Source organism: Rhinolophus ferrumequinum, chromosome 9, assembly GCF_004115265.2.
Source record: "Rhinolophus ferrumequinum isolate MPI-CBG mRhiFer1 chromosome 9, mRhiFer1_v1.p, whole genome shotgun sequence".
NCBI lineage: Eukaryota > Metazoa > Chordata > Mammalia > Chiroptera > Rhinolophidae > Rhinolophus > Rhinolophus ferrumequinum.
This window is the reverse complement of record NC_046292.1, coordinates 82,494,013-82,520,852: the sequence shown is the minus strand read 5'-3', so window position 1 is coordinate 82,520,852 and position 26,840 is coordinate 82,494,013. Positions and strand designations below refer to the sequence as shown.

Below are 26,840 nucleotides of genomic sequence, written 5' to 3'. Positions count from 1 at the left end.
AATCATTGAATAAATGAATGGTCATCTCTGTAGGAAGCCAAAAGAGATACCGTCAGAGATTTCAATGTTAAAAAAAAAAAAGTATAAAATCATGTTTTAACTTTACAGAACTTTGCTTCTGCAGCAGAATTTAGAAATTACTGGTTTGTCATGGACAAAACAGAGAAGGAGACCATGAAACATGAGCATGGTTATACCAGCCCATTGGGACCAGATCTGTGTGAGTATATGTATGTGTCTATGTGTCCATATGTGCATGTGTGTGTGCATGTGCTGTCTGAGAATCCTTTTTTTTGGAGAAGCTTTTGTCAGTTGGTTCCTTGCAGGGCCCTTTCCCTGCTTCTGGTAGTGGAAACTTCCATTTTCCTCTTTGCTTGGACTTATTTTACCCCATGTGGAATGTTTCTCTAAACCTTTATAAACTGAATCATTGGCAGTGAATTTTTCCTAACCCCTTTGAACTCATGGTTATTAGAGAGAATTCTGAATTCTAACAGCAAATATTTATTTTAAAAATATGAAATCTTGAACATGCTACAGCTTTTTCCAACACGTTCCTCTTATACACAACCATGTACTTAATAGGAAGAAATAAAAAGCTACATTTTTGTTCACAGAAAACAATGAACAAAATGAAGATTCAGCGAGCTGTTTTTCCCCCCAGATTGTTTTTCATCTTTTCGTCAGAAAAGAGATATGTGGAGGATGTTGAAGACTGAATTATGAGCCAAAAATGTTCCTATGTGACTGTAGCTCTAAAAAAAGGAAGGGCTAAGATTACCTATTTCTTTTGAGTGTTTCATGAAACTGACAACCTGGATCTCCACTTACTGCTTGTGCGTAGAAACACAGCCCATAGGTTTAAATAAAAACCCAAAGGAATGGTAAAGTGACAGAGACACAGTATCCAGGGAATAGGGGAGAGAAAAGACCAAATAACCTCCAGGCAGCAGGCCAAGTTTGTGCACCTAACTACTTTATAGCTCACCCCTCAGTTTTTATTAGACTCATGATGTTGTTGAAATGATCAGGGATCTTCTCACTGAGTTGCCCTTTTCTCTGCAGAGGCATTTCAGAGCTGTGCTGGGAGGTCGGGGCTGTAGTGATGGTTGCAGCTGTGTTAATCAACTCACAGTCCGGCCAGGAGAAATCATCAGATGAAAGGCAACTTTGTCTCCTCATTCCCTACCCCACCATACTCTCCACCCCAGGACTTAAGGGGCCAGAGGAGCCCTGACTCAGTGAACAAATGATTAGGTGGATGCATGTCAAAGGTAGCTGAAACAGATCATGGATTTCGCATACTTTTTTTGATTCCAGAAAGGGGAACCTTACCTTGCCGGTGAAACAAGCAAGGATTAAACATACAAAGATTAAAAGGGTTCTTCTTGTGTGTGTGTCGTGTATGAAACACGTGCTTGTATTCATTGCCTTTGACGATGGGATGGACCCAATTGAGATGGCTACTGTTGGATCCGGCCTGGTGAGAAAAATTGGCTTCAACAGTTTTTCAGCTTTGGCATCTAAAGGCAGGAGAATGAGCCCTACTGTCATAGAGGCCCATGAAATCTTTACTCCTCAAAGTTATTTCCAATACTCAGTGAAAGAGTAGAGCAGGAGCAAATGGAAATACATTTTGTTAGCAAAGGGAGATTGATGCCATCTTAAACTCTATTTGCAGATTCGTAATATTTTCCTGAAAATCCTCGTGCTCAGAGTAAAATTATAGTTTTCTTTGTTGTGACCTGTTTCGATAGGATTGCAGAAGGTCATGGCTGGAAGAAACCTTGGACAGCAAGCAAACCCCTCATTTACAAAGGAGGAAACCAAGGCCTGGAGACGTCACACTCCAGTTCACTGAGCTAACTAGCAGGCTTTGAGAGAAAAACTAGTCATTGCCTATTTTTAAAGGGTGTCCTGGTGCCTCCGCTTTGTGAGTGCATATTATACATGCTTCTGTGCGGTGATACAAGAACTTTTCAGTAGAAAAGGGATTCTTTGAAATTTGAAGCCAATTCTCTCCCTGCCAAGATACTTAAAAAACAACAGCGATGAGCTAGGACATCTGTCTATCATTGGGAATTTGGGAGGCAAATATTTTCACAGAACCTAAGTGTTCAAACAAACAGGAGTAGCAAATATGGTCTCAACTCCAGCTGAGCCATTAAAACTTGGACAGGGAAGCAAGGGAAAATGGAAATGGGAGGTAGATGGGAAATACAGGGTCCAGGATTTGTATATGGATTACATTAAAAATGAAATTCACACTGACTCAGGTTTTTTTCAAAAAGACGTGATTGCTTTAGAAGCTTTTGCACCATCACCAGTGGCTTCTAGGATAGTGTATAAACTTGTAAGTTTCTCCTTTGGAACGTAAGTTTGTGGTGAGGAATTGGCAGAGCTGGCTGTATGCTTAGAGCACCTGAGCCCAGGAGAGCCCTCTCCTCCTGCAGCACTGGACTGGGTTCAGACTTGTCAGGGAGCATAAGTTAGATCTAAAGGTTCTCAAATCCATTCAAGCCAAGACTTCATTAGGCAAGCTGGATCCTGGGCAAGGAGAGGTTACAGATGGGAAACTGCAGTAGGAGAGCAAGAATGGCAAAGGTCAGGCTGTCAGAAGTCAGATAAGATATTTGGGTGAGGCAAGAGCTATAACAAAGGGGTCTGGGCCTAGATGTGCTAGGTGTGTGTTTGTAGGAGTGAGTGTGAAAGGCCCACGTGGGGGCAGCTAAATGGGTCTCTTGGCTTTGAGTCTAACGATTTTCAGGTAAGAGCTGGGGTGAGGGGAGAGTCTTCCATCCCAAAGTGATCCCTTGTGCTCAGACACTTTCCAAGAACATGTGCCATGAGCTCAAGGTGGTCAGGAGGGCTTGCTGCGGGACTAAGAAATGGAAGCCCTTAGGAAAAACCAATGTCATCCAACTTGGGTTTTGGCACTACAGGTATTCAAATAGACCCCATACTCTTTCTCTTGTAGAGAAAAGCTCTTTCTAGAAAGAGGGGCAGAATTCTTCACTACCCTTTTTGAAATACGCCTGCCTGGATATGGGAGGATCTTCTCAGCTCCTCTAAGAACTTCAAGCCAGTGGCAAACTTAGTCTTCCGGCTTATGAGGGATGTGTGGTAGCCTATATGATTGACTTGAGGCTCTTCCTTAAAGATCAGCTTCCTCAGACTGGGGCAATCGTTACTGGAATTTCAATATTAGAGATTCATTCTTTCGCATCACCTATAGCCCTAACTGTGCAGCTTGCTTTTAAAATGTGAAATACTCCTGAAGACAAACACCACATTAAGTCACGGTGACTTCAGCAGCTCAGGGACTCAGGGCCCTCTGCTAGCTCTAGGTCAGTATGAGCAGGGAAGGAAAACTGAGAAGGTAGCTGCAAGGGGCAATGTTTCAAGAGGGGAGAGGACACCCAAGGTGGGATTCACTTCCTTCCCATCATTGCAGAGGGCAGTCCTGGGAAACAGTGTTGCTTGCCTGGTTCTGATAAGACACAGAAGAGTGTGGGCAGACTCAGTGCCAGATAACATTGTACATGTCCAGGAAAAGCCTGTCCTCACTACGGGTTGTAATTTCATTAACAGAATCACGATGCTTTTCACAGTAATCCAGGATTCCAATGTGCTTCCATAATTGATATTTTGCTTCCTCCTCAGAGTATTGTGATAGGGTAGGATGAAGTCCTGTGACAGCAGGTTTTATAAAAGATGAAACTTGGGAGCTCAGGGAAGTTAACTGGTTTTCCTAATGTCGTAATGTCAGAGGTGGTCTACTGGGCACCTCAGTGGACTCCTGGGAGACTGATGGATAAAACTGGTAGTGGAGGTGGTAGTGGTGATAATTATGGGGTCTGTAAACTCTCTGAAATGGTATTAAAGATTATGTTTTGCTTGTGCATACATGCATTTTTATTGAAGAGATTTTTACTACATTCTCAAAGTGCTCCTTGAACCAGAGAAGTATAAGACCTTCAGGCTTTCCAGTGTGTAACTAGAGTGGTATGAAAACAATTCACCAAGCATAACCCTTTTGGTAAGATATTGGGTCCCACAGGTGAAGTGGGGAGTGCAAGTTGGGGAGTCGCAGTCTCTCTACTCCCAAAATTTCTTAAAGGACCCTTCCTGGAGCAGCAGGCTATGTCACTAGGTGGATACCCACCTTCCATCTTCATTACTTATTCAGAAGGCTCTCCATATGCTCACAGGCCTGCCTTGTACAGTACCAGCATTTTGTCACACGTAAGCCTCATCAGAAAACCAGAATGAGGGCAGAACTAGAAAACAGGGAGGAAGTCAGCCTCATGTTTCAGATCTCCCAGACCTGGCTGCCGACCTCGGATCTGCAGAAAAAGGAAGGAGGGAAAATCCAAAACGCTCTGAGGGCCCCAAACCACCAGCAGATCACTGGGGAGGTGGGGGTTGGAGGGTGCTGGGCGGAGCTCCTCAAACAGGACCACTAGCCCCAAGATTACTTCCTAAAGGCTTTCAAGCAATCCGAGCGGAGGCGCTGCCACCACGCTTACTAGGGGCGGGAGTTGGGAGGAAAGCGCGCCCGTAGAGCACCTGCCGTCCTCCTAGGAAAGTTGATAGTAATGGTTAGGGCGGTTGACGGTGCCCTCGGTTAATATGATGACCTTAGTTGTTTCACTGACCCGGAATCGGAATCGGCTCCAGGGAGGCTTCCTGCGTCAGGCAGCAGAGCTGGAAATGGTTTTAAACGGGGGCGGTGGAGGGATGAATTTGCTGCCTCTCAACCATGGGATTTCGCAGCGGGCCGTGGCATGTAGGGATCAGGTGGAGAGGGCGAGTTGGGGCACACTGTCCCTTGCCCTTCCCCTCTTCGGGCAGAAGCCGACCCCGCCGGAGCGAGGGTTGCAGAGCTGGGTGGCTGGGTCAATGGAAATGCCCCTCCTGGGGTGAAGAGGCAGGGCTCACGTGGCTTCTGAGGGTGCAGAGCTCTCCTTACTGGGCTCGTTTGTCTCCCTGGTGAACTCGCTCGTGTGGAGCATGAGAGAATTGGGAGGGCCAGGTGTTTCTCCGTCCTCTTATCTGCTTTTTGGGTGACGTTTTTCCTCGAGGGCATTTCCGTCTCAACGTAGTTTTGGATCCAGACTTGAAGAATGACTCGTTAAGCAGGAATGGATTCACAGCATCACAACCTTTTATTGACCATGGATTCTTATGGTGCACCAGAATCGACTCCCAGACAACGTGCATCCTCAAGGCTTCAAGACTACTTTATAGGTACCACCCCTCTGCAGGCAAGGTTAGAATCAATCAGGAAGCAGACGTCATTTGTCCCGACTACACCTCGAAGAAAAATTGTCCAGTGTTCACAGTTGCCAGAAGATGTTGAACCTCAAAAGTTTGCATTCCTTCTGCATAAACAGTGAACTTTTATATAGTTTAACTCCCCTATATAAATTCTCCTATACTAACATCAAAGAGTATTCTAAACTTCTGAGTGCATTTATGGCTGTTAAAAAGCAAGAAGGGAGAAGACTTCAACATCAAAGTGGTTTTCTCTACTCTCCAAGGAATGAAAGGAACACAAAGAGACCTTGAAGCATTTCTTGTCCAGATTCTGTCAAAACCTCAGTTGCCATCTGAGAACAGAGAAGATAAAGTCTTGTGGACTGGTTGGTTCTGCTGTATATTTGGAGACGTCTTCTGGAGACTGTTTCAGATGAGTTCACCTGTCTACCCTTATTCCTTGCAAATGGAGCAGAGACTAATACAGCCATAACTGGAACCTAGTTTCAGAAAACTTTTGACTGTTATTTCAATCAATACATTAGCAATCAATACATTTAATCTTTCCTGCATGGCTGCTGTGTGGACTACATGTAAAACGGACCATTATACGGCTATTACTGAGTTTCTGTGGTCTGTACCCTCTATCCCTCAAAGTCTGGACATTTTTATGCCATACATCCAGAGGATGCAAACGCTTTGTGGGACACTGTCCACAAAACACCTGGGAAAGTTATCCAAGAGGAAATTGACTTATTCATGCATTGCCTTCATTCACATTTCTGTAAGCATTTCAAAATTCATTTATCAGCCACAAGATTGGTTTGTGTTTCAATGTCTGTAGCTCCAGCACATACTGATGGAAAAATAAAGATCCCATCTCATAAATACCTTATTGGAGTATTGGCATATTTGACAGAACTAGCAATAATCAAATTGAGTGAGGCCTTGTGGGGACTATAAAGTATGGATTATAGATCTTTTTCTCATTGATTATTTGCCTAATTGCTATGCTGAGAGTGACTGCAGAAGAAATGGGCCTCCATCTCTGCATCTGTTTTCCTCACAGTGCCTTTGGAGTTGTCCATATGGAAGCCAAGAAGGATCTAGAAGAACAAAGCAGGTGGTAGTGGATGAAGCACAGCCAGGTGCTTGTGTAAGAGTCATGATGATCTGAGATGCTAGTCTCTAGAAAATGCTGAGTTGTTAATTTGGTGGCCATCTTTCTAAAAAAAAATATGTAATGTTTATTATGCCAAACTTTTAAGATTCATATGAGATATAGCTAATATCTGACTTGAGCCTTTAAAAACCTTTAATCCCTTTAAAACACTTTAGACTTGCATTCACAGAGAATTTTTGTCTTCTAAAAACATTTTCTAAAAACATCATTTTGCTGTAGAGAACTAGCAATCAAAAAAATCTCCTCCAAAGGAAACTAACAATTAATATATATTTTTAAACCTCTAATATGCTTCTGTTTTTAATATCGTTCAACTCTTATTTCAGTGTTGAATTAAATATTCACTTGTAAAATAAAAAAACAGATTAAAAGTCCTTTAAATGATAAATATGGGTGTGGGGCAATTCTTTACTTTGTGAAATGATGCAAAATATATTTTCAAAAGGGTTCAATGATAAAATGTTAATGTATAGATTTGTTATGATGCCTGCAAATTAACCAGAAACAGTTGAATAAAAAGTATGTGATACTTTGTATGTGTTGCTTTAGTTTAGATCAAACCCAGATGCTAATCAAGAATGCCTAGTAAAGATGTGGCCAGCCGGATTATATCAGAAAGGCCAGACACATTGTTTACAAGGCCTCCTTGTTCAACTACCATTGCTTTGCTAATTCTTACATTAGGTATCAACAATGGGGTTTCACTGATGAAAGGAGTGTCTTGTTAATTAATTCTCATGGAGAGATTAAAGGGATTTAAAATGTGTAAATTAGAGTTTAGAAGTGCTCCTTCTCTAAAAGAACAGGGCCTAAGAATCCACTCAACCACGGGTCTGTCTTTTTGGGGATATTTTCTTAACTTGAGCTCCAGTTGGTCCTATGTCCAGTCATTAATTTAAAAAATTAGAGTGTCCATTACAGTGTTTTGAACCTTGCCCAGGAACATTGCTGCATCTACTAAGCAAACCTTTAATAGGACATGTTTGGAGCACCTGAAGGGACAGAGAGCTGGGACTTCATCACATTTAAAGAACTGGTTGATTAACTGTTCTGAGCCTGCTTTGTTAATAAATTGTTTATCAAATAGATGTTGGTGTGTGTATGAGAATTTGGCCTGAGACTTATTTTCAGTATGACTTGCTAACAAGGCTGTAGAGGAAAGCTAATTATTGCCCTCTCAAATGCTCTGGAAGGCTACTGTGACGTACCAAACCAAACTCCGAAAGTTGTCCATGACCAAATTGAACTAAGTAATTTGCAGTAATCCTGTTTTTTAGAGAGTTGTTAATTATATATGTAATGTAGAATTTATGACATGGATTCTGAACATTATTATTACTCCAAAAAATAGTGTGAGGAGACAAAGGATACTGTAGAAGAGGATTTAGTGAGACCAAGAAGGGATAAAAAGGTAAGTACGAAGGTCTGACAATTAAGTTCACGAACTCATCCTAGAAAAAGCACCACATACCTCATTGCTGAACATCACTACGGTCACCTTCGAAGTACTCCCTTTGGGAAGCTATGCACCAAAACCAGCGCCTAGTCCACCCTTCAAAGCAATTTTGGAACTCTTTTTCTGGAATGGCTATCAGAGCTGTCGTCGTATTATGCTTTATATCCTGAATGTCATCAAAATGTCTTCTTTCAATATTTCCTTTATCTTCGGGTAAAGAAAGAAGTCATTGGGGACCAGATCAGGTGAGTGTGTGTGTGTGGAGGGGTGTTCCAATACAGTTATTTGTTTACTGGCTGAAAACTCCCTCACAGACAGTGCTGTGTGAGCTGGTGCATTGTCATGATGCAAGAGCCATGAATTGTTGGCCCGAAAAGTTCAGGTTGTCTAACTTTTTCATGCAGCCTTTTCAGCACTTCCAAATAGTAAACTTGGTTAACTGTTTGTCCAGTTGGCACAAATTCATAATGAATAATCCCTCTGATATCAAAAAAAGGATTAGCAACATCATTGCAACAAGTTCACAAACTTAATTGTCAGAACTTGTACAAGAAGATTGCTTAGAGGAAGTCTTCAGAGTACAGATCTGTTCTAAAGCCCTGGGGAGAGGGGGCACAGATGGATGGAGACCTTATCTTTGGACAGGATGAATGGACAGAAGCATTATTCCTCCCTCACCCCCAGTAGATAAATTTGAGAAAGAAAATGATGGCTTCATTATTTCCAGAAATGCTTAAATGTACCTTAAGAAAAGTTCTAACTGGATTATAAGTAGGGCATGACCAAAATATTTCCGGAAATTTTCTACCTCCATTTTCAGAAATCTGTTTAAGAACTATTAGCATTTTAATTGTCTCATGATGTTGGCACTGACCACATCTTTGTAGGTGTTCTTTGACTTCCATTTCTAGCAAAGCCAATTAATAAGTGTTTATGAAATGTCTATTGTGACCGTGCTAGGCACTTAGAGGGAAAGCAGAGAAACATCACTCAGTTCTGACCTCAACAACTGGTTTTGGATGCCGATTTCACAGACATTAATTAGTGACCCATTCTGTGCATTTATGCTCATGACCATTATTATAATGGAGTTTAGAGAAAGAGGAGCTCAGGGTAGGTAGACAAGAAGGCTTTAAGGAGGAGATAGGATTTGAGCTGAAGCTGTAGTTTAAAAGCATAAATATATGTTTTGATGGGAAAGGAGATTCTTTGGAACAGAGCCAAGGGGCTGGCCATGGGAAAGAGGAAAAGCAAACAGTCTCTACATCAGTGCAGCCATGTCCCCCATAAACGTGAAGGCTTGGGACACAAGAGACCCTGTTCCTCACTCTCTGCAACCAGTCTTGGCTGAATTACATCGTGTCAAGCAGGTATCTGGCCAGTGATTTATGTGGCAGCTCGGTGGGGAGAGTGCCTGTGCCTACCTCCATTAAGTCAAAAAAAGTTAAAACGACAACAACAACACTTACATCCAAAAAGTGTTAGGCCATGAGATGCTTCACCCACAGGCCATGATTAACTTGCAGGTCTATATGGTGCTGGGCTAGTGAATTAACAGACTCAAAATCATACAAGGAGAGCACTGAGACATAAGGACTAGCATTGGTGGGACGAGGAGGACTGATGGGTCCTACCTAGACGGAGCTGGAAGGGCTTCCCACGTCCTCAGCTGAGAAACCCCACAGACCCTGATTGGTTCTAAGTGTCTAGATTTCACTAGTCTGCTCCCCAACCCAGTCTGCAGTAAAAGACTGTTATCAGCACATAAACAGAGCATGCTAATTTAAAAACACTTTGCTTTCATTGAAATCAAACACAATTAACTTATTATTTTAACTACCCAGTGGAGCTCATGGTGGAATTTTAAAAACCAAAAGGAAAAACATATAATTTCAGAGAGTTCAAAGAACAGTCAGACAGTTTTATCAGCACAATTGTTGAGGAGGTTACCGTTAAAAGACTTAGGGGCAGGAATGTCCTCAGAGAGCATCTGTCCACCTCCTCATTTACAGGTGAGCACAGAGACTGGAAACTAGAAACATGCCCTGGTTACTTAGCTGTTTCGAGCAGGGGCAATATTAGCACAGGATCTCAGAGATTCGGGGTTTAAGTTCCGTACTCTTTTAATGAAGTTCGCCAGCACATTATGAGTATTTGATTAATCTTAACAGTTGTTTTTTTTTTTTAAGTTTTGCTTGAGGTATAGTTCACATAACATATAATTCACTCATTTAAAGTATTTAGATTGATGATTTCTAATAGGTTCATAGAGTTGTGAATTCATCACTAAAATCAATTTTAGGACATTGTCATTATTCTAAAAAGAAACCCCAAGCCCCTTAGCTCTCAGCCCCAAATATTCCCCTTTGGCCATTTCTTGATTTTCTTTGGAGAAATTTCTATTCAGCTACTTTGCCTCCTCAACCCCAGGCAACCACCAATCTACTTTCTGTCACTATTGTTTGTCAATTCTGGACATTTAATAAAACAAAATCATAAAATATTGTTTTTTTGCAACAGGCTTCTTTCACTTAGTATGTTTTCAAGGTTCATCCGTGTTGCAGCATGTGTCTGTACTGTCATGTGCTGCTTAACAATGGGGATACAGTCTGAGAAATGCATTGTTAGGGAATTTCATGGCTGTGCAAACATCGTAGAGTGCACTTACACAAATCTAGATGGTATAGTCTACTACACATCTAGGCTATATAGTATACCACTGTCATGTATGTGCTCCGTCATTGACCAAAACGTCATTATATGGTCACAACTGTACTTAATTTCACTCCTTTTTTCTCTTTTTTAAGGAGGGTGCAGTTCACAGTGGCCCATGTGGGGATCGAACCAGCAACCTTGGTGCTTCCAGCACCATGTTCTACCCAACTGAGCTAACTGGCCACCCCATGTACTTCATTTCTTTTTATTGCTGAGTAACATTCCGTTGTATGGTTATATTGCATTTTATTTATCTATTCATCAGTATTGTTGGACAGTGGGTAGTTTCCCCTTTTTGGCTACTATAAATAATGCTGCTATACACATTCACGTACAAGTATTTGTGTGGACAAATGTTTTCATTTCTCTTGGATATATATCTAGGAGTGCAATTGCTGACTCATATGGCAACTCTATGTTTAAGTGGTTAAGGAACTGCCAGACTATTTTCCAAAGCAGCTGCACTATTTTACATTTCTATTCACAGTGTATGAGGATTCCAAATTCTCCATGTTCTCACCAGCACTTGTTATTTTCTGTCTTTTTTTTATCATAGCCATACTTGTGGATGTACAGTGGTATCACACTGTGGCTCTGATTTGCCTTTCTCTGATGGCTGGTGATGTTGAACATCTTTATATGTGCTTGTTGGCCATTTGTAAATCTTCTTGGAGAAATGTGCATTTAGATTCTTGCCCACTTTTAATTGGGTTATTTGTCTTGCGTTGTAATAGTCCCGTGTATTCTAGAAACAAGTCCCTTACCAGATAGATATATGATGTGCAAAACTTTTCTCCCACTCTATGGGTTTTGTATTTTTAATTTCTTGATGGTGTCTTTTAAAGCACATAAGTTTAAAATTTTGATAACTTCGAAGTTTTTTAAATGGTGATTGTTTTTTCTGCCTTTGGGTCATTTATAAATAGACCTTAATATATACGTGGTCATAAAATATTTACTATAGAACATCTGTGGATTGATCTATATGAGATCGTTTCAGCTTGATACAAAGTTTAGTAAACGTGGATAGGAGCAAGTAGCGTTAGAGGAAACAGCAAAAAGTAGGGTGTGGTGTCAGAAGGTGTTGGGTGAAGCGCTCTTGTAGCCTTACACATCTAGGAATCACCCAGTTACCTACTACCAAAAGGCCCCTATGAAGTGTCACCATGAAAGAATCATATCCTGAAGGCACAGAACTCATGTAGATAAGGACAATTGCAAGGGAATATTGTTTATAATGTTTTATGTCCTCCTGTTTAGAAGGAACAGAGCCCCCATAACAATAACTGTTTATTAATGAGTCCAGGTGTCTAGTTATTTTATTGCTCACATATAACACAGGATTTTTTGATAGGCTTATGTGTATTTATTTATATTTGGGTGAGCATTTTCATTACAGTTCTGGATAAAGCCAGAGTTTCAGGTTGTTATCATTATAGCATAAATAGAATGAAATTGTTTTTTTTTTTTCCTTGTTATTTTCCTTGTCTCTCTCCCCCAATCCTGCCACTTCCCATCTAAACACAGGAATATACTAATCAGGGAAATATGCACTGCTGTTTAGTAAAGAGGTCAAATCCATTTGGATGGAATTCCAGGCTCACTGTGCTAACAATGGCAGGAAACTGGGTCCTCTAGCTGGCTACAGCCAGAAGCTGTTGAGCGATAGATTGTTGAAAGAGCCGGCCCTGGGGTATGCTGCTTTGGCTCGCTTTGTGTTTGGAATGCTGCGATTGTTCCAGACACAATGAGGGATCTGTCTGTCCACACAGGACAAGTTTTAATTACAGGAACAGAAGCTAAGTTACTGCTCTTAATTGCAAATGATTCCACAGCAATCTGTATACACCATTCTGTCCTCTGGACTTTATAGGAACAGACAGGATTTTTAATTCGATGTTTTTGGTGATTACGAGAGTAGACCTTATACCTTATACTCACTTCATCCACATGCAGGTGCCACCATTATCCCTTCTGGACTATCTGTCATGCTGATTTTGATGATTCGTTCTAGTATGTGGGATTGTCTATGTGGAGAGGACAGGGTGTTCAAAGTCTCTTTGTCTTTGGTGTCCTAAAACCTTGATTTGTTGGGATCATAACAGCCTGTAGAGAAATCTCGTTGTGTATATTACTTAGGAACAATTTCCTAATTGGGAAAGAAGGTTAAAATCTAGCCTGGCCATCGTATTCTGAAAAAGACAGCTACAACAGATAAGAATTTGTAGCCAAATTTAATCACCGAGTGGATATTCTTTTATTATGAACTAGGATCTTTGTCTATTAGAAAGCACATTAGGAAAATTCACCACTTTGGAAGGCTTATAATAGTATTCGTTCATTCATTCATTCATTCATTCATTCATTCATTCATTCATTCAACAAATGTTATTTGAAGGCCTACTATATGCCAGGTACTGTATTAGGAATGGGATGAAAAGTAACTTAAGAAAAGGTCTACCTATGAGCTTGCAGTCTTAGTAGGGACCAGCACATGTCAATGAATAAGGCTTTGTGATAATATCATGACAGAGTTATGCATGTTTCATAACCCACAGATAAGAGTGATGAAGAACATTCACGTTCCCAGAAATAGCCAAAACGCTTTCCTCACATGTCACTGCCCAGAGCCGAGTGTGGACCAATACGAAACCAGTCACTGGGAAGGCTGACGGGCTGACTCTTAGGCCAATTACACCCCCCAGGTGATGGGGGCAGGGACAGCTTTCCTTGAGGCAGAGGCAAAGGAGGGACTTATGGGTACTTGAATAAAATCCAGGCTCTGTTTGAAAGGAGAGAGGGGAATGATTCTGGGAAACAACTAATAATATCCGCTGCCTTTGGTTGACATGTCAGAGAGCTCACTCTGGCCGCTGTGTGGAGACCGAGGTGGCAGGGACCAACTGGAGATGGAAACGGTGAAGAGTTGCTGCAGTCTTTGGGGAGAGGTGATGAGGCCTTGGATGGAAGTGGTCACAGTCACCAAGTGGAAGAGGGAACTTCTGGAAGCTGCGAGGAAGAAGAATGTGTAATAGTGATTCTTAAACGTTTGCGGGGAAATGGGCCGCTTTGAGAATGTTAGGCAAGCAGTTTTATATTAATTGTCAAGCTCGCTGATTTGCTTCATGTCAACATCAGCGTGACCCTGATGGCAGGGAAGCTGGCTGGGAAGCCCTTTGTATGGGCCACGTTTCTTGTTTGGGGTGGGCACCAGCGAGCTCTAACCACATCATGAGGGTTGGAGAGAGAAAGAACAGGAAGTAGCATGCTTGTATCACGCTCTGAGGCCAACCAAACAGATGGGAAAACTGAGACATGACACTGTTCAATGTCCTACCCCTGGAAAATGGCAGTGGTAGGGTTTGATCTTGAGTTTGTCTGAATCACTATACCAAGCAACCTCCTACCATATTTGGTCCAAATGTGAATGACTGTGATTACCAGCTGGTTCTCCCTCCCTCGTCCCCCGAGGAATCCTTTGATGGCCTCTGTTTGTGCAGCTGAAGGATACTCACGACCTCATTCCTGACAGTTCGGGGAGCTGACAGCAGAACATTCAAGGAATGACATCAAGTGACTTTCCTCAAGGTCATTTCCTGTCCGTGATCTCTGCAAAGATCACATTCCTACAGGATATGTGGGGGTTGGAAACAGACTCTATTCTGTCAGGAGAGAGATGCCTGGGGCAGTTGTAACAGGCAGAGAGTGTATGTGTGTACATCCTCTGTGACATGTTTTGTGGTGAACACAGACACCCCACACTTGGCTAAAACCAAACAAGGTCTGCTAGGCTGCATGATTCATGCTTGAACTGAAGTCTTCGCCCTGAGTCAATAATTCACATTTTAAAAATAAATGCTGAGCTCAACAACTACCCAGGTTACATGGCCTGGAGTAGCTCCTGTGTATTAATTTGGCTTATTAGAAACAGCACCTTTTTAGGTTCTTGGAACAAGATGTACTTAAGTGGATTTTTAGGGCCTCTGCCCCTTTTCCTCTCCAGGTCTCACATAAGAATGGGTGCAGTTGTAGAAGGGAGAGAAGGCAGCCTGATGAAGTAAACAGATAACGAGGTGTGGAGTGAAGGAGTCCCGGCTTCACATGGGGGTTCTGCCCTTTAGTCCCACACAATGGCAGAGAACTGACCCATCTGAACATCGCTCTGTCTCCTTTGAAATGGACACAATGATGCCGTATTAAATAGTGTGTGCAAACTACCTGGGCACATGGCAGGCACCCGACAACATCAATATTTGCTTTGCCGCATGCCCTCTGCTCAGCTGAGTTGCTGCTTTTTCCCTTACCTCTTTATTTTACATTAATGGCTTTATTTATTTCTTCAAAGGAGAAAGACATCCAGTCTGAGTGACGTAAATTATATATACTCATGTGGCTTTTGCCACTTCTTCCATCACCTTTGTGCTTTTCATTACCTTGCTGGAGGGCGTTGGTTAGAGCAAGCATGATGATGAGGGAGAAGCAGAAGGTGCAAAATCAAGAGACTTCACATCCATTCATCCATCCATCCATCCATCTATCCATCCATCCATCCATCATCCATCGCCCGTCTGCCTATCTATCATCTATCTATCTATCTATCTATCTATCTATCTATCTATCTATCTATCTATCTATCTATCGATCGATCGATCTATCATCATCTATCCCTCCATCATCTATTTCTATCTGGCTCTGCTATAATTCGATAATGGCCCATGAAAAAGTCACCTAAACTCTTGCGGCCTCTATTTATTTGTCTGTAAAAAGAGAGGCTTGAACTAAAAGTTCTTGCAGTCACTTCAGGCTCTTTCTGGTCTGTTTCCAGCATCTCTTCTCTCTGAAGTACAAACTTAAATTCTGGTGATAAGCTAGCCAGTGCATGAAACACTACCTTTGCTAAGTCTTGCAGATGTTTTGCTGCACAGGCTGAAACTTGGGACCAAATTTCCTATGGTCAGCATAAATGCGGCCAGCACACTAAGTAATGCTTTCACTGTGAACATTCTTCTGCAGTACGACGCAGATAGGCCTTGTCTCTGTTAATCAACCTACACATTTCCAGGAAAATTACTTTCTCTCCTTGCTATTCATACACATGGCGTGTGCATGTGGAGATTTTCAAACACCGTTGATTTATAAGGGGTGGATTGCTCTGAAACATAATTTGTGTTAATTATGTCAGCTAGTTAAAACTGGAATTGTAGCATGTGCTTGTTCAGACATTAAATATCACTGCTCTTGTTTTTCTTGTACTCAGGAATGAATGGTAGGTTAAGAAGTACAGCTCCAGTTCATAAAACATCAGAGGAGCTAACTGGGTCTATTTATGTTTTACCCAAGGTTGTGGAATGTGAGACTTTTCTCAAAGTGCAGGCTGACCAACTGGATTAGTTTGCCTGGGCCAAATGTTAGCATCGGAAACATTTTCGAACCTTCTTAGCATTCTATTAATAGTATGTTAGAGATGGAAGGAGCCTAAGGACTTCTGAGCTCCTCCTTTTTTCTTCTCTTACTGGTCTTTCTTTCTACTTAAAAATGAACTATGCATAAAATATATTATTTTAAAGAAATTTTTCACGGAAAGACATCTTTGCAGGAACAAATTGCCCCACGTGGTAGAATATCTTAGAAGGGAATTTTTCTCAATTAAAAAAAATAATAAATTCTCTATATTCTTAGAAATTTACCAAATTAATGATATCGGGGGTTTTTTATATATAAGTTTTTGAGAGAGTTATACTCTGTGAGTGCTAAGAAGTCAGTGTGAATTTTGCCAGCAGGTGGCACTAAATGTTTTCATTAGAAAAATAACAATGTGAAGGAAAACCTCTTTTGCATCCTCTCTGCTAGTAAAAAAGCCTTTTATGGGCGTGTTGGGGTTCATTCACCCAAATTCAGGAAACATGTGCCTTTCTTTTTTGGTGGCTCTTTGGCAGCACAGTGTTGCAGTTCAGAGTGAGTTATTTCCTTGAAGTTTGTTAACAGGGAAATATGGTGAAATTAAAGTCTTGAAAGCTTTATTAAAGTCCTGCCGACCAATTAAAATCCAATCTGTCAGCCCACAAACCCTCCCAACAGTCCCTTCCAGGCTTGTGAGTATATGGGATGCTGAAGTGATGCTGAAGCAGAGGGCAGTGAGATGGGTGGTGGATGGTTTGATTTTCCCTTTTTATCACTTTCTACACAATCTTATCTTTTTTCAGATTCCAAGCCAGCTTTTATGGTCTGGTTAAAATTTTGTCCTGTTTAGGAAAGAGGGTATCACAATGCAACCTTATTGATCCAGGCCCTGTCTTGGAGGGGCACAATTACACCTTCAGGTGTATGTCGTGAGGCGGATGGTATTTTTCTGTCTCTGCTCTCAGTTACCAGACGAAAGTACTGCCTTACTAAAGATCCTGAAAAATACTGGCCGATTTATGTCAAATTTTAATTCTTATAAGACTTTTTTTTTTTAAAAAAAAGGCATATCATTCATGTATCCATTCAGTCATTGGACATATTTATCGAGTGTCCACCATGCCAGGCATTTTACTTAGAAGCCAGAGAGAAAGTGATGAAGAAACACATGTGGTTCCATCTCTCGGAGTGCTCGTCGTCTTGTGGAAGAAGCAGATACTAATCAGGTCACTCACGTGAACGTACAGCAACAAACTGAGGAAAGTGATGGAAGGAAAGCAACACTGTTCCTTGATGTTGTTGAACCAAGGAAGTTGACCTCGATTCCTAGATTCCAGGGGAGATGGGAGGAAGCAATTTTCTCTAAGAAAGTAACCCTGCCTGGAGCTGAAATTCGAAGGATAAGGAGGAGTTAATTAGGTGAAGGGTGAGAAGAGGTAGGAAGAATGTTCAGACTGGGGAAGCAAGTTTAAAGACCTCGGTGTGGGAGGGGGGAATGGAGTTTGAGACACTGAGATCCAGGGGAGGAAGGACCTCAGCGAGGGAGGGGAAAATAGTTCCTGTTACAGGAACGAACACTCGCCATGGTTTTTGCACTCTTCTCCATGTTTATTATGTTTCCCCTCAAAAAAAAAAAAAAAAAGTCAACACACACACTCCAAAATTCTATGAATCACCTGATCTCTACTAGTCCCCTGGTTTTACAAGTATTGTTGGCCTAAAGCTAATGACCGAATGTTTCTGAAAAGTTTGGGCACTTTCCTTTTCCCAGTACAGTGACCCATGTAAATGGACACAAGCACCTTTGGGGAAGGCTAGGAGGAAAAGTCACAGAATACACCTGCAATATTAGTAGAAAGCGATTCTGTAAACATTCTCTTTCCCTTTCTAGAAGGGATGTAGATCTCTGAACTGACTGGGATTTAGAAATGGCCTGAACTTTCTGATATGGTGGTAGGTGGCCTGGATTCACCAGACCTGACATTTTTTCTTAGTTATGTACATCCAGCTAGGCCAGAAACCCCATGGTTAATCTATCACACTCTAAAATTCAGCAAATCAATGTATCCTGATGAGCCTTAAGTACCTCCTGAGATAACCATACGCATTTGTATCTGACTGTTCTGGTGTAAGTACTTCTCCTTTGCCACTTTGGGATGTTCCCTGTTCATCATAATCAAGGAGCCCTCTTCACTGGCAGTTTCTTCTACCATTATCCCCGGCCCATAAAGAACAGCCACTATGCTGCTTTCCAAAGCTGCTGGTGTTCCCTCACCGGTGTGTATCTCAGACCGTGATGATGAGATCATCTATAGAGCTAAATCTACAGCTACCTTCCTATCTCTCAACAACTTTGAATTCTTTTCTTCTACTGAGACACACCATTTCTGGCATCGGAACTTTCCCCAGACTGCACTTCCAGTTGAGCCCATTTCTTCCTTAGCCAGCAAATGAACTATCAGAATCACACTCAGCTACTCGAGCTAGCATCACTGCATTCAGAATCATTGGTGAATGTACCCATATTTATCCTGATCAAAATGATATTTGTTTCTCTTTGATCAATAGCCTTGAGAATTCCTTTCCTCACACATTCTGAGATCTTTGCCTATCTACTTGAGTAAAGCCCTATAAGCCTTTTTGTGGATAAATCTCCTATTGGGTTTGACTTTGTAAATCTCCTTTCTCCCCCAGGAAATGCTGGGTTCTGACTTTAGTTACATGTCTGGAGATATCAAGGATTGATGGTATCTTGTGTAGGAGTGGTGGTGGTGTGCGGGGATAAAGAATGAAGAGAATCTGCCTCCCACCTCCAACGTAACTAATGGCCTCTGGGAAAAGGTAGCAATGTCCTCAGGACAGGCATGAAGAGCCGAATCAGACAAGGAAGAAGAGGATGCTAATGGAGGCGAGGGGTGGGGAGTGGGGTTAAGAGTGGGTTGAGGGTTGGGAAAACTGGAGGGCTTTAAATCTTCCCGTATATCCCATTCTATTTCTCTTCTAATCAATGTCCTTACACATACGAGAGAAACATCATGATGCTGTGAGATCAACTGATAGTGTAATTTCGTAACCTCAGGTCAAACTCTGCCCTTGGTTTCCAGCTACCTCAGCCTCATTCTTTTGACTCAGTCATAGAAATCCTTAGTTGAAGTCCATGACTTGTACTTTTCATCTGTCTTTCAATGTCAGTGTCCTGACCATGTCCCTTTGATCCTTTTCACTTCAGTGTACACATACCAGACTTCTAGCAGCCAGCATGTATGTCCTTTATCTGAAGACTTTCTCTGGTCTCCAGAGCTGCTCTGTTTCTGCACAGCAGACTAGAAGGGTGGGGAAGTACTAGCATTCAACTACTGGTGGGGATTGGCGTATAAACTCTCCAGCTGCCTTGTCCCTTGGGTTAGGATGTTTCTGGCGTGTGTCTTCCTCTCTTTCCTAGGGCACCCTCCTGGGTTCGAGCTCCGTGGTGGTAACTGGCTTGGTAATGTAACCATTGTTTTGCTCCCTTCTCCTCCCTGTTTCACTTTCCCACTCTCCTGCTGGATTTTCTTGGGATCACCTCCCAAATAAACAACTTGCACTCAAATCTTTGTCTCAGAGTCTGCTTCCAGGAAAATCCAAACTAAGATAGGATCTTGTTGGAAAAATCCCAGGGAAGTCACAGATGGATAAAGATCCAGGCTGTGAAAATGAGTAGGGGACAAGAGACACTAGAGAATAAGATACATCACCATTATCAATTCACAGGGACATCTGGTGGGGATCTCAAAGCTTCTAGACCATGCATTCTCAACAGGGTGATATCACCTCCCTCCAAGGGGTAAACATAACATCCATCCTACGCTTTATGTATAAAGCATGGACATAAACAGATAGATAGTGTATCTGTTGTCTTAAAATTTAATGGGAGGGCAATATAGGGAAAAATGTCTAAAAAGTCTCCTTAGGAAAGCAATAATGATAAAAAGGTTGAGAAGCACAGCTCAAGACACTATTGCCATGAATGCTATATTGCTGTTCCTAATGATGCAGCCTGGAATTTTAATCTGAGTACCACTGACTTAAGGAGCATGGTCTGATGGGAATATCTGATTGGCAGAACATATGTCACCTGACCCACTCCTAGCTGTAGGGGTGGGGAAAGGGAACCTCTGCATACTTCTCCTTCTGAGTCTAGCTTTCCCTGAAGACTCACAAAATAGGGAAGTTCTTCTCCCCAAATCTGAAGGTGGTCTAAATATAGGGCAGCCCCAAATGATAACTGTTCACTTCTGAACAACTGTGGACCCTTGAGGGTTTGAGGGCTCCATCTTGGGAACTCCTGGTACTGCCTCCTTCCAGAACATAGAATTTACTTAGAGGTGCTTATGGGGAGACATCAAGTATCTCTTGGATTATAAACCAGAGGTTTGTATAAACTATTAGTCTGAGCAGCTTTTTAAAAAGGAGGCAGTCTAATTCGGTGTTCTTAAGTGGAAAATGTGAGATAAGAGAATTGTCCTTTTTGACGTCCCCTTGGATTTGGACCTCTAAGTGCATGCATGTATACATTTTGGGAATTGGAACTTAAATGACTAATTATCCAGCTAGATGTGCCCTCATAGGTGTGGTGGAAAGATCACGTGACTAAGGAGATCCCAGCATTGCCAGTGGCCAACAGTGGGATCATAAGCAACTCTCTTGCTTCTCTTGCTTATATGAGGAAAGCATTAAACTAAAGGATTTTAAGTTCTCTTCTGTTTCCACCATGTTATATATCAGGGAGGTAGAAGGAGAGGATGGAGGAAAAGAAGGAAGAAAGGAAGGGAGGGAGGAACACAAAATTTATTGTGACATTTTCGTGTGTCATGACTCTTTAATTCTTCTAGTAATATCAAAAGGAAAACTTTATTATTTTAATTGCATGGTGAGGAAGTAGAAGTTCAGAGAGGTTAAGTCATTTGCCCAAGTTTACCCAGAAATGAAACAGCACTCAAATCAGAATCTGCCTGGCTCTAAAAGTCATGTACTTTCCACCAAACCACACTGTCCCATGCTCTAGGGGAAATACAGAGTCAGCACCGGTATGCTTTAGGTGTTTTTCCATCCCCTGATTGGGGGTGCCCTGTCTTGGATGCCTGAGCATCTGCCATGTTGCTCAGATCCTAAGCTGTCCCATCCTGATTTGCACGTCCTTGCCAGTGTCTCACATTCACGCTCCTTCCTCCTCTGTGTTCATCTTTCCTTGCTCCCACAGAAATGCAGTTAGGAGATGGTGAAAAGCACTGGATGAACTACCCAGACTCTCAAGATTGAGTACTGACGATAGCTTACTAGTCTGATAAATGTATGTGCTAATTGGAGAAGGTCTTTTGGCCTTGGAGCTGTGGAGTGAATTAGATGTTCCTCTCAACCCAATATCTCTAAAGCATACATCCATTTAAACTGTGAGTATAGGGCTGAACACCATGAATTCACAGTTCAATAGCCTCCTCTTATGTACAACTTCGCTTTCCATTATTTCAGTTACCTGCAGTTAACTGAGGTCTGAAAATATTAAATGGAAAATTCCAAAACTAAACAGTTCATAAGTTTTAAATTGTATGCTGTTCTCAGAAGTGTGATGAAATGTCATGCCGCTCTGCTCTGTCCTGCCCAGGACATGAATCATCCCTTTGTCCAGAGCATCCACGCTATACTACACACTTCTCGCCTGTTAGTCACTTAGTAGCTGTCTTGGTTATTAGATTGACTGTCGAGGTACTACAGTACTTGTGTTCAAGTAGCCCTTATTTTACTTAATAATGGCCCAAAGGGCAAGACTAGTGATACTGGCAATTTGAATAGGCAAAAAAAAAAAAAAAAAAAAAAAAAAAAAAAACCAAAGCAAAAAAAGCCGTCAAGAGCTTCCTTTAAGTGAAAAGGTTTATACATACAGGAAAGAAACACAGTATGTGGGGTCTCACAATTAAGTTCGCGAACTCATCCTAGAAAAAGTGCTACATACCTCATTGCTGAACATCACTACGGTCACCTTCGAAGTACTCCCCTTGGGAAGCTATGCACTGAAGCCAGCACCTAGTCCACCCTTCAAAGCAATTTTGGGATTCTTTTTCTGGAATGGCCATCAGAGCTGTTGTTGTATGACCCTTTATATCCTGAATGTCATAAAAATGTCTTCCTTTCAGTATTTCCTTTATCTTCGGGTAAAAAAGAAGTCATTGGGGACCAGATCAGGTGAGTAGGGAGGTGTTCCAATACAGTTATGGGTTTACTGGCTAAAAACTCTCTCATCGACAGTGCCTGTGGGCCGGTGCATTGCCGTGATGCAAGAGCCATGAACTGTTGGCAAAAAATTCAGGTTGTCTAACTTTCTCATGCAGCCTTTTCAGCACTTCCAAATAGTAAGCTTGGTTAACTGTTTGCCTAGTTGGTACAAATTCATAATGAATAATCCTTCTGATATCCAAAAAGGTTAGCAACATCATTGCAACAAGCTTGCAAACTTAATTGTCTGACCTCGTATGTTAGATTGTTTAATACTATCCCACAAGCCACTAAGGCTCTATTCATTTTCTTTTTCAGTCCTTTCTCTCAGTGCTTTAATTTGGATAATTTCTGTAATTATGTCTTCAAGGTAACTGACCATTATTCAATTTGCTCTTAATCTCATCAAATGGTTTTTAAAAAAATTTTTTTAGACATAAGGTTAAAACTTTCCCAGGCCTGGTGTCAATCAACTGTATCCTGCACAAATACCATATTAGAATTTTTATGCAGAACATTTTAAACAGATGCCAGCTAAATTGCAAGTTAGTGTTCAACCAATTTTAAGCATTCGTAAGAGATCTTGATAGTCCTAGATCTGACCCTGGTCTTATATTAAGGATAAATTGAAGTAATAATAGCTGACCACAGGAACTTGAATTATATAGATGTTTGTCCTGTTTTGGCTTTTCATCAGTTTTGGTCCTTCCTCCATACACAACTTTTACATGTATAGAAGAATTCATAACTTGAAAAATTACATATATTTATCCATTTGCATTATGTTTAGACAACGTTGAGCACTCAGTGTTCTGAATCTTAGAACAGGTTTCTTTGGAATATGTTTCCACAATCGTAATTCTTTGAATTCTCATATTTATTTGCTCTGATTTCCAAAATGTTATGTGTAAAAATACTCAGAAAAATATCTATGTTACTCTGTATATCACTAAAAGAAATTAATGAAGCTTTGCTAAATGATATGCCATATTCTACTTTTAAAAGTCAAATATAACATTATGATTGAAAATATTCTGAATTATTTTTATTCATAGACATGACTGTCTTGTCTTTGTAAGCATCTGTTCAAAAACATCTTTACTTTTTACTAACATTTTTATAAGGTAGAAAAAATGTTCTGTCATGAAAATAAAGTTTTATCATATAAATGTATAATATCAAAGCATACATTTACTACTATAAGTTTTGTGAGGTTACTAAAATAAAAATGTTGATTTGGAAAAATGTTTCAACATTACATATTTCTGTAACATTTAATGTAGTTGAAGTAATCATTCAATATAAAGTGATAATTATTTTACTCGAATATAATACTGCATAGACATAAATAAATATATAAAATATGAAGGAAAAAACTTTCATTGATATTATAAAATAAGAGTATTTTATGAATAAAACTATTATAAATTCTTGGTGAATGATGCCAATAAAACCACAAAAATATTTGGAATTAGCAGGATTTGAAATGATTCATAAATATGTGTAATGATGTGCTACTCTTGAACATAATTATTCAAACACTATCCTATGTTGCATGAATATGTACTGCTTAACACCATTTATTATAATTTTAACTTTATATTTTTGCAATTTTAACTTAAGCACTATTGTCAATATTGGGTTTTATTTTCTTATTTAAAGATGAATACATCTTTAAGTTTTAAAACTTTCATTAAATATTTGAGTTTAAATTACATACGGAGGAGAAAAAATAATTATTAGGTATCTTATATTTAAATGTTTTCATACAAGAAAAGTATTTCTATTAATGTTAGGGAAAAACAATTTAAATAGGAACTATAACATGTTGACATAATTTAGAATTATCTGACTTATTTTATTAAATAATTATCTTATTAAATATTCTTTCTCAGTTTTCTAGACCTGGTCACTGGGGGACTTCAGTGGAAGAGGAAACTATGCATATTATCCTGTTAAATAAAATTTAAAAATCTAAAATCATACTATTTCTATAAATTAATTTGAGATATTTGGTAGTTCAGTTTTAGTGGCAAACTTATTAAATCATCAGTTGTTTTAGGGAAGAAAGTGTTTTTTCAACTACCTTACATACTATTTTTTAATATAGAAAAAATTGAAATCTATCATGATAAATATTAATATTTACATATTTATAAACATATAAATATCATGATATCTAAGAATACCTTTTTATTTTGTTACCAAAAATCGTGCTTTTGTGCATAAGAGTGTTGCTTTTATACACAGATATAGATAAAATCTGATTCCAAAAATAAAATTAAAGGTTAAATGGTACAGAACTCCTAAAATGCAGAGTTTTTTTTTTAACTTGATAAACTACCAAATATGCAAACTGCTATCAACTGCCTTTCGTATATAAAAGCTGTAAAAATAGCTCTCCTTGTAAAAAAACCCTAAAGTTCTCCTCCTTATTACTAGGATAAAACACTGAATTAAGACATAGTTAATGTATTAACATTTGACCAGTAAAATTTATAGTTAGTCTCACTTAATTTTGATGGTGACACTGACGAAGCAGGTAAGAAACACAAGAAGCTTGGGATTGTGTTGCCATTTAAGTGAGTATTTCTGAAAGGTTAAAGAGTAGAGATAGAAAGCCCAGGAGAAGGTAACAAAAAGGCATCCTCTGCACACTGTCCTCCCCTGAGCATGTGGAGCCCGACAGACTGCTAAGCGACGATTTCCAGAAAGAGGTGAAGTACTTCGGTCAGTTAACATCCAGATCAGGACACTCAAAGGCCTTCAGTAGAAATGAAATCCTGCATTTCACAGACAGTGCAGAGAGCCCACCAGCTCCCCGACACTTGACTCAGGATCACGATGCTTTGATCAGCCTGCCTGCCTACAATATCAAGCTGGGCTGGAGGGATGGAGAAGACACCGTTTCAGGGTACCCATCTATGACATGCACCATCTCCTACTTCCTGGATGATGCTTTGCACCTGGTGGTCCTGAAAACAGTCCAGGACCCCGGCATTTCCCCATCCAGAGTCTATACAGAAAGTTTCAGAGGCCTCACTGCAGGCTTTCTGTCTGAGAGCAAAGCGGAGCCTGTGGAGGCGACCTGACTGGTGATCCCGCATGTGGAGAAGCAGGTCACTAGGAAGAGTGCTCCCTGCTCTGCCAAGTCCTCCAGATTGTTTTCATGGAGTCCACCCCTGACTTTCTGTACAGGGCAATATGTAATGGGGCCTCAACACCTGCCTATCACCTGTTCTTTCACAAAAAGTGACTGACACTCCCACAAGAGTGGATGTGCAAGAACTCTAGGGGAACGAAGTCAGCATGTCCTGCCTCCCTGAGCATGCACACTCACGAGACATTCCACCTCATGCAGGACATGCCGAGAGAGCTTGGAGCGCCCAGGCAACAGTGCTGTCCGGACCAAGACTGACGCTGCACACCTGGTTCTTGGTGCAGGACAGCTGCACATCTGGGCCTTGGTCTCTGGGTTCTACGTCAACCTGAAGCCCCTCTGTGGGGACAGCCACAAATTCCTGCTGCTGGGCCCGAGGCCTTCATCCCCGAGGAGGACAGTCAGTACTTTAAGATCTTCCTGGTGACTAAAGGTTGAAGGATGCTGCGGCATCATCAAGGTAAGGGCCAGCCTGGGTGCACTGCTGTTCCCACGCACCCGGTTAGTCTTTGTCCTGCCTTCTTGGGAAAGAGGTTCCTGGGATCTCTATGCTTCTGTACCTGGGTTGGGGGCTGGGTGAGGAACTCCAGGCACAGGTGGCCCTCTTCTGTGAAAAAAACCTAATATATATATATACACAAAATATATATATATATACACAAAATATATCAAGTATCACAAAATGATAACTCATTTTTATCACCGAAAAATAAGTATATAAATAAATAGAATAAATATGATTTTAGATATTAGAGTTTTCATCTCTAGAAGTCCCATTTGATTTTTATATAATTTCTATTTCTCTCATGATATTCATGTTTTTCTGTAAATCCTCGAGAACATTTATAATAGCTATGTTAACATTTTTCAAGTAATGTTATCATCTTTGTCATTTCTATGTCTGTTTTGATTTATTGATTTCCTCCTTTATTATTTATCATATTTTCCTGCTTCTTTTTATGTCTAGTGATTATTGATGGGATGATGGAGTATATGAATATTATGTGATGAGGGGCTGGGTTTTTTTTCCTTCCTTTAAGGTTTTGAATTTTGTGTTGGCAGGTATTTATTTTGTAGATCAACAGGGTCCTTTATAGGCTACTTTTAAATGTTATTAAGGCAGGCCAAGAGTAGCCTTTACTTTAGGGTCAGTTTAACCCTACTTCCAAGGTATGATTCTTCTGGGGCCTATGCTAATGCCCTGGTGTTTAGTGCGTTCCCTTCACTCTAGCTGGTTGGAATGCAAATGTTCCTATGGCTACATTCCTACAGTGAGTCCTAGGAATTATTCATCTTATAACCGATGGTAGCTATTCTATACCTGGCTTTGTAGAAACTTACCTTATGTATCCACAAGTTAATATTCAGCAAAAATTCAAGGCTAGCCCTATGCAATTTTATGAAGCATTTTCTTTGTG

At 40.6% G+C, this 26,840-nt stretch overlaps 2 pseudogenes; both read left to right on the top strand.

The window, feature by feature from the left end:
- Positions 1-5,171: 5,171 nt before the first annotated feature.
- LOC117027118 (centromere protein L-like) lies at positions 5,172-6,222 on the top strand (annotated as a pseudogene).
- Positions 6,223-9,175: 2,953 nt separating this feature from the next.
- Positions 9,176-25,556, top strand: LOC117027117 (cerebral cavernous malformations protein 2 homolog; annotated as a pseudogene).
- Positions 25,557-26,840: the final 1,284 nt, after the last annotated feature.